The sequence below is a fragment of the Mastomys coucha genome, unplaced genomic scaffold, assembly GCF_008632895.1.
Source record: "Mastomys coucha isolate ucsf_1 unplaced genomic scaffold, UCSF_Mcou_1 pScaffold23, whole genome shotgun sequence".
Lineage (NCBI taxonomy): Eukaryota > Metazoa > Chordata > Mammalia > Rodentia > Muridae > Mastomys > Mastomys coucha.
In genome coordinates this window covers 41,172,780-41,178,658 of record NW_022196906.1, presented here as the reverse complement: position 1 = coordinate 41,178,658, position 5,879 = coordinate 41,172,780, and the positions used below count along the sequence as shown (strand labels likewise).

The window sequence follows — 5,879 nt, the reverse complement described above, 5'->3', positions numbered from 1 at the left end:
TGTCTTGTAGTTTAATGGCATGTACTTCCATCTTTTGCAATGCTTTAACAATATTTTGCTTTCTTGACCCATTGAACATCTATAATAAATCTTTACAATAATGTTTTCAATTTCACAAAGAAAAAGCAAGGAAAATGCCCACACAGATGGAGACTGGAGTGAATATGAGGCTGAGATTAAGCATAGATTATTCACAGCAGTGCCAACAAACATGAAATACTGAGGAATAATTTACATTTGCTGACAGTGTTGAAAGTGACCATAACCTAAAAATAATTCATATTTGAACTCTGCCAACATTATACAAACATGCACTTGACTGTTGTATATTGCCCTTCTATCCAACAACTTTGCTAAATAATTTTTAAAATTCTGATCATCTTAAATATTCTCCTGGAATTTCTGTCAACAAAATACTAGCATATTCAAACATTGGCAGTTTTAGCTAGCTCTTTCTTATGTATCTCCTTCTTTTTTTCTTCCTGTTGCCATGGCTCTGCTTCATTTGAACGGAAGCCCATTCTTCATTTATTTTCCTCTTCAAAGGATTAAAGGGGAATCTTTTAGTATTTTTCATTAAGTACCAATGTTAACTATATTTTTAAAAACTATGTATTACATTGTTTACGTGAATATATGTGCATTTTGTGGTGGCCAGAAGAGGGTATCAGATCCCCTCACGTCAGATCCCCAGGCAGTTGTGAGCCACCCAACATGGGTGCTAGGAATCAAACCTGGGTCCTCTGGACGGGCAGTGCATGCTCTAACTGCTGAGCCTTCTCTCCAGCCCTGTTTTCGCTTTAAAAAAAAATACTTTTTCTCATAAAATAGTCTTCTACCAGTAATTGGTTAGTTGATATTTTGATTTCTCTACTAGTTAGGTTTATTTAAATTTTCCCTTTCTTGTGTCTAATTTATCTTATTTAATTATGTGGTCTTAGAAAAGTGTTCATTACATCTTCATTACATCGATATTATGAAGTTGGCTGTAACAACTGTAATCACTTCAATTCTGTAGGGCCTAGAGTGTTAACATCTTTTTAGTTCTGGTACTGTATACTTGTTCCTATATGTCATCACAGGTACCTTTTCAGGTCTTGGAGTTTAATGACTATAAAAAGCACATATCTCTTTTTTGTCTATATCTGTACTACTGTTCCTAATAATTATTTGCTACTTCTTACCATGTAGACACCAACTTCAGGTAGCAAGAACAGAAGGGTCTTCTACAAGTGTCATCTCTGACTGTATCAGCAATTTTTCTTGTCTCTATGACAAAATGACAGACAATAGCAGCTTTGGGGAGGAAAGGGTTAATTTTAGCCCAAAGTCCCTCATGAAGGAAAGACATGGGGGCTGGGGAGCCAGCAGGCAGGAGCATGTGGTGGCTGCTCTCATTGTGTAGACTGTCAGGAAACAGACTGATCAAAGCTGGAGCTCACGCTTTCTTATATATTCACCTGGGAACTCTAGCCTATGCAACAGTAATGCCCATATTTAGAGTGGGTTTCTTCCCTTCAACCTTTTCTGCAAATTCCTTTATGGACACACCCAGGTATTTGTCTCCTAGGTGCTTCTCAATCCTCTGAAGTTGAAAATCAAAACTATTATCACAATCACCAATCTCTTATATCTGTAACACCATTTTAGTTTGTTTTTAGACTAATATTTATGAATAGTAGTTTTTCTTTTCTTTTCTTTTTTTTTTTTAAATATGGAATGCTTCACGAATTTACGTGTCATCCTTGCGCAGGGGCCATGCTAATCTTCTCTGTATCGTTCCAATTTTAGTATATGTGCTGCCGAAGTGAGCACGAATAGTAGCTTTTCATTGAGATGTAATAAACATATAACATATCATAGAACTCAATACTTCTTCAGAAGGGCCAACTGCATTGCAAACATAAATATTTAAAAATGAGGGAATGGTAGGTCTCCACAAGCCCTCTTATTCTCCCTTCTTGTTATACCTCCCATGAGAGCAACCACCATCTAGACTTCAAATAGAATGCATTGGCTTTGTCTTCATCTAAGTTTCTGTCTTCCTCACTCAAAACTATGTCTTTGAGAATTCTCCCAACTGTTGAATATGTTCGTGCAAATCTCCTTTTCATTGCTATATAGTATGGCCTTGTATTAATGCTATCATCTCTGTATTTTACTTCTCAAGAACACTGGTTGATTCCAGATCATGTGATTACAAATTGCTTACTATGACCACTGCTCTAGGCCTATGTGTGCATTGATCCTGACTACACACTTAGGAGTGGCACTTCTGTCATAATCTTAGCATTCATATGAAGCACAGTGCTTTCACAGTAAAAGTCTCTTGTACTAACTTTTTACAAAATGAATATATGATTTTAAACTACTTATCAGCAATGTATGGGAATTGTTAGACAATTTTACAGCTTAAAGTTTTCTTACGGTGTATACATTGAACATGTTCCCCCAAGCTCCATACCTGATTTTGTGAGTATATAAAATATAGAAACCACAAATTCAGTGTAGAAAAAAAACTAGTAACCATATTTAATTAAAATCATTAGCTCCAGTTGTTTTAATTTTTTACAAACAGTATATCTCCATTTTTCTTTATGAGTGAAAAAGCCCCACTGTGCACATGGCACACTTTTCCTCATCACGTCCTTGGTTGGGGGACACCTGGATGGCTCTGTAACTTAGCTATTATAAAGAAATGCTCAGCTAACACTGAAACTCAAGTGTGGCTGTGGTGGCTTGTCTTGAGAGCCCAGTGGGTGAAAATTCAGTAGTGGTGTATCTGGGTCTCATGGCAGATGCATTTCTAATGATGAGAATCTATACTGGTTTCCACAGAGGCTGGACTGCTTTTCAGCAATGTATAAGGGTTCATCTATTTTCTACATCCATGGCAACATTTGTTTTTAAAGCATATTTATTACATTTCAAAATAATTATCCTAGCGAAAGGATGCCTTTCTCCATAAGTATAAAAGTTGAGTTTCAGATAATGTAATTTGACCATATACATCCCTACTTTCCCCCCAACTCCTGCTAGATCCACACCTTATCCTTCCATCCCTCCCAACTATTGTCTTTTTAAAATAACCCGTCAAGTCCAATTTGCTGTTGTTCATTTTGAGGGGGTAACATGGAACTCAATGTACATTTGCATTTTTGATGGTAATTAAGACTGAACATTTTCTCCTATATTTCTCATATGTATTTCCATTTATATTTATTTAGTCTCTTATAAACAGTTATTTTCATTAGCTCACTTACTGACAGCACCGTTTGTTTAGCTTATTGTTTAGCTTTTTGAGTTCTCTGTATACTGTAGCTATCACATGTTTTTCATTTTCTATTTGGCTGCATATGTAGCAGCCTCACATTGTGATTTTATAGAACATTTTCCCTATGTTTACTGATAACTTGGACATTCTCTTTTGTGTTTATTGAGATCTTTTCCCTGTTTTATTCCATTGGGCTAATGTTCATTTTTGTTATTACAAAATAATGTGCCTTCATGATGGAAGACTTTAAAAACCCAAAGAGTATAAAAACAAAATCTAAATTACCCATGGATCTATGCATAATGGACTGTTCTACTGGGGCCAATTTATATATTTTACATAGTAGTTAGAACTATAAGGAGTTACAAAGTAATGTTGTAGCTGTGTTCATACAAAAAGATCACATGTGTCCTTGTTTTACTTATGGGCCTCCAAAACACACAAACCCACATAAAGACTCATTAGAAACAAAGGAAAACCTCCTTTCTTCTTTACTGAAGGGAAATTGGTACTTAATCTTGGCTACCTAAGGTGAGTTTTATGAATGTACCTCTTTTCAATAAAATTTTGAAGTTATATAAGTGATACAAAAAACTCTTGGCTGAACATGAGTCCTTCTTGAAGATATAGGATTGACCCTATTGTTGATTTTTCTATCTTCTCAAGAATGTTCTGCTCAAGACAGGTCATTTGTTCCAATGTGTTTCCTCTATGGTTAATGACATCCACTCCCTCTCTCATTTCTGACCCAGATACCCAAGTCAACATTTAGTCCTGATTTTACACAGCTGAGCACTTACCGCATTTAGAAACATTTCTTCCTGACTGTCTACTACGGGCCTCGTCTGTCTTCTGAACTATTTCCATCCCTCTCAGTTGGCTCTCCCGCCTCTCTTCCTTCGACAATGTTCTTCTCACTCCAGTCCTGTCCATCTTTAATACCACAGTGGCCTTTCGACAATGCACATCTAGTCATGCCTTTTCCTTGATATATTTATTATCTGAGATGCTTCTGAAGGCTCTCAAATTAGGTCTGACCCTTTGACAGAATGAGTTTGTGGGTGTGGGGGGGTGTTTCCTAATCAGTCCCTGTGTCCTCTAGCCTTATCTCCTACCTGCAGAACCACTGTCTTTTCTTGGTCACCTTAACCATACAATAGGTTTCTCAAGTCTTTAGCACTTGCATTCTGAGTGTTTGGCATAAGCACTGTTACATAGTGGGAGTTTAGTAACATAGCAGGGATGCCTACAGAAACTAGTACAAAGTGGAAAGAAAGGGGAAGCGATACTCTTTAAGAACTTGCCATACAACAGGAGCTTTACCTGTGTTGTTTCTTTAACCCTCCTGTATTCCTGTGGTTGCCATAAGGGAACTAAGGCACGGAAGCCTAATGATTAGCTTAAGCTCACACAGCTAAGACAGTCCGGAAATAGACCTGGCTATCCACCATCATGCGGATGACCCACGGGTTATTCTAATAGTGATAAGGACAGCAGCTGTTAGATGGATTGTGGTCATAGCTCTTGGCATTTGTTTATAATGAAGAGTCTAGTTTCTCATTCATCATTATTCTCCAGATGTAAAATTAGTGGAATTATCCACCAACTTTAACTGATTAAAGAAAGGGAAGCTTAAGGATTAAAGAGCCTTGCCAAAGGTCACAGTCTAAGGTAGGTGCACAGCTGGGACCCAAATCCAGGTCTTCTACCCTGAAGTCCAGCAGGCGATGGTGGGGAGGACATTGCCCCAAAGGTAAGAAAGCTTCCAGATAAAACTTCAGTTCAGTGTTGCTGGATATCCTGGCAAGAATCCTCTCCATTCCCCTTGTGAGTCCACAGGCACCATGGCAGCTTCCAGGAGGTAGAAATAAAAAATGAGAGAATGAAAGTTTCCACCATTTCTGGAAGGTAGGGAATTCTGTGCATAAAAATAGTTTTCCTTATCAGGAAAAAATTTCAAAAAGCAGAAGGAAAGAGTCCAGTTTATACAAACATTTTTTTAAAAGCCCCAAGGAGGCCAGACCAATGTCATACAAAAGGCTCTGTTGGGCTATTGCCCGCTGTGAGCTCCTGGTAACCCCCTGTAGGCGCTGCCCACCTGGCCTGCCTAGGGAATCTCCAGTCTCCAGGAAGGACCCTCATTATTCAAACAGTTCCAGAAGGTGCAGGAGGACAGCGGTGACTTTGGGAGAAGCACAATCTTATCTCCAGGGTGAAAGGGACCATTTGTTGTTTATGTCCAGGGGAGCAGGAGGCACAAAGAGAGAAGAAGGGCGCCAGGAGCTCAGAGCTGATCTAAAAACCCTCGGAAGAAACAATGCCTTCTCCCGGGATGAGCTGCAGCCCTTCTGAAGACAAAAGCTCTCACGGATGAAATTGGTCTTTTGTGGTTCTGGCAAGAGGGAAGCCTGATAAAGCTAGCCTAACCTGACCCTCTCCCCTCCTCGCAAAGGAGACTGGAACTTATCTGCAAGTGGAGAAAGTTTGATCATATGTCCTGAACCTATCTGATCTCCTTGTCCCCCAGACTTCCCACAGAGGCCACCATGCTACTTCAGAGGCTCCAGGACATCCTGGTGACCTGCCTCTGAGTCCACTCTTAGGA

At 39.0% G+C, this 5,879-nt stretch overlaps 1 non-coding gene across 1 annotated transcript; it reads right to left on the bottom strand.

The window, feature by feature from the left end:
- Window positions 1-1,708: 1,708 nt before the first annotated feature.
- Window positions 1,709-1,815, bottom strand: LOC116073999. The gene has a single exon (XR_004111993.1). It is a non-coding gene; the product is annotated as a U6 spliceosomal RNA (small nuclear RNA).
- Between the last annotated feature and the right edge of the window lie 4,064 nt (window positions 1,816-5,879).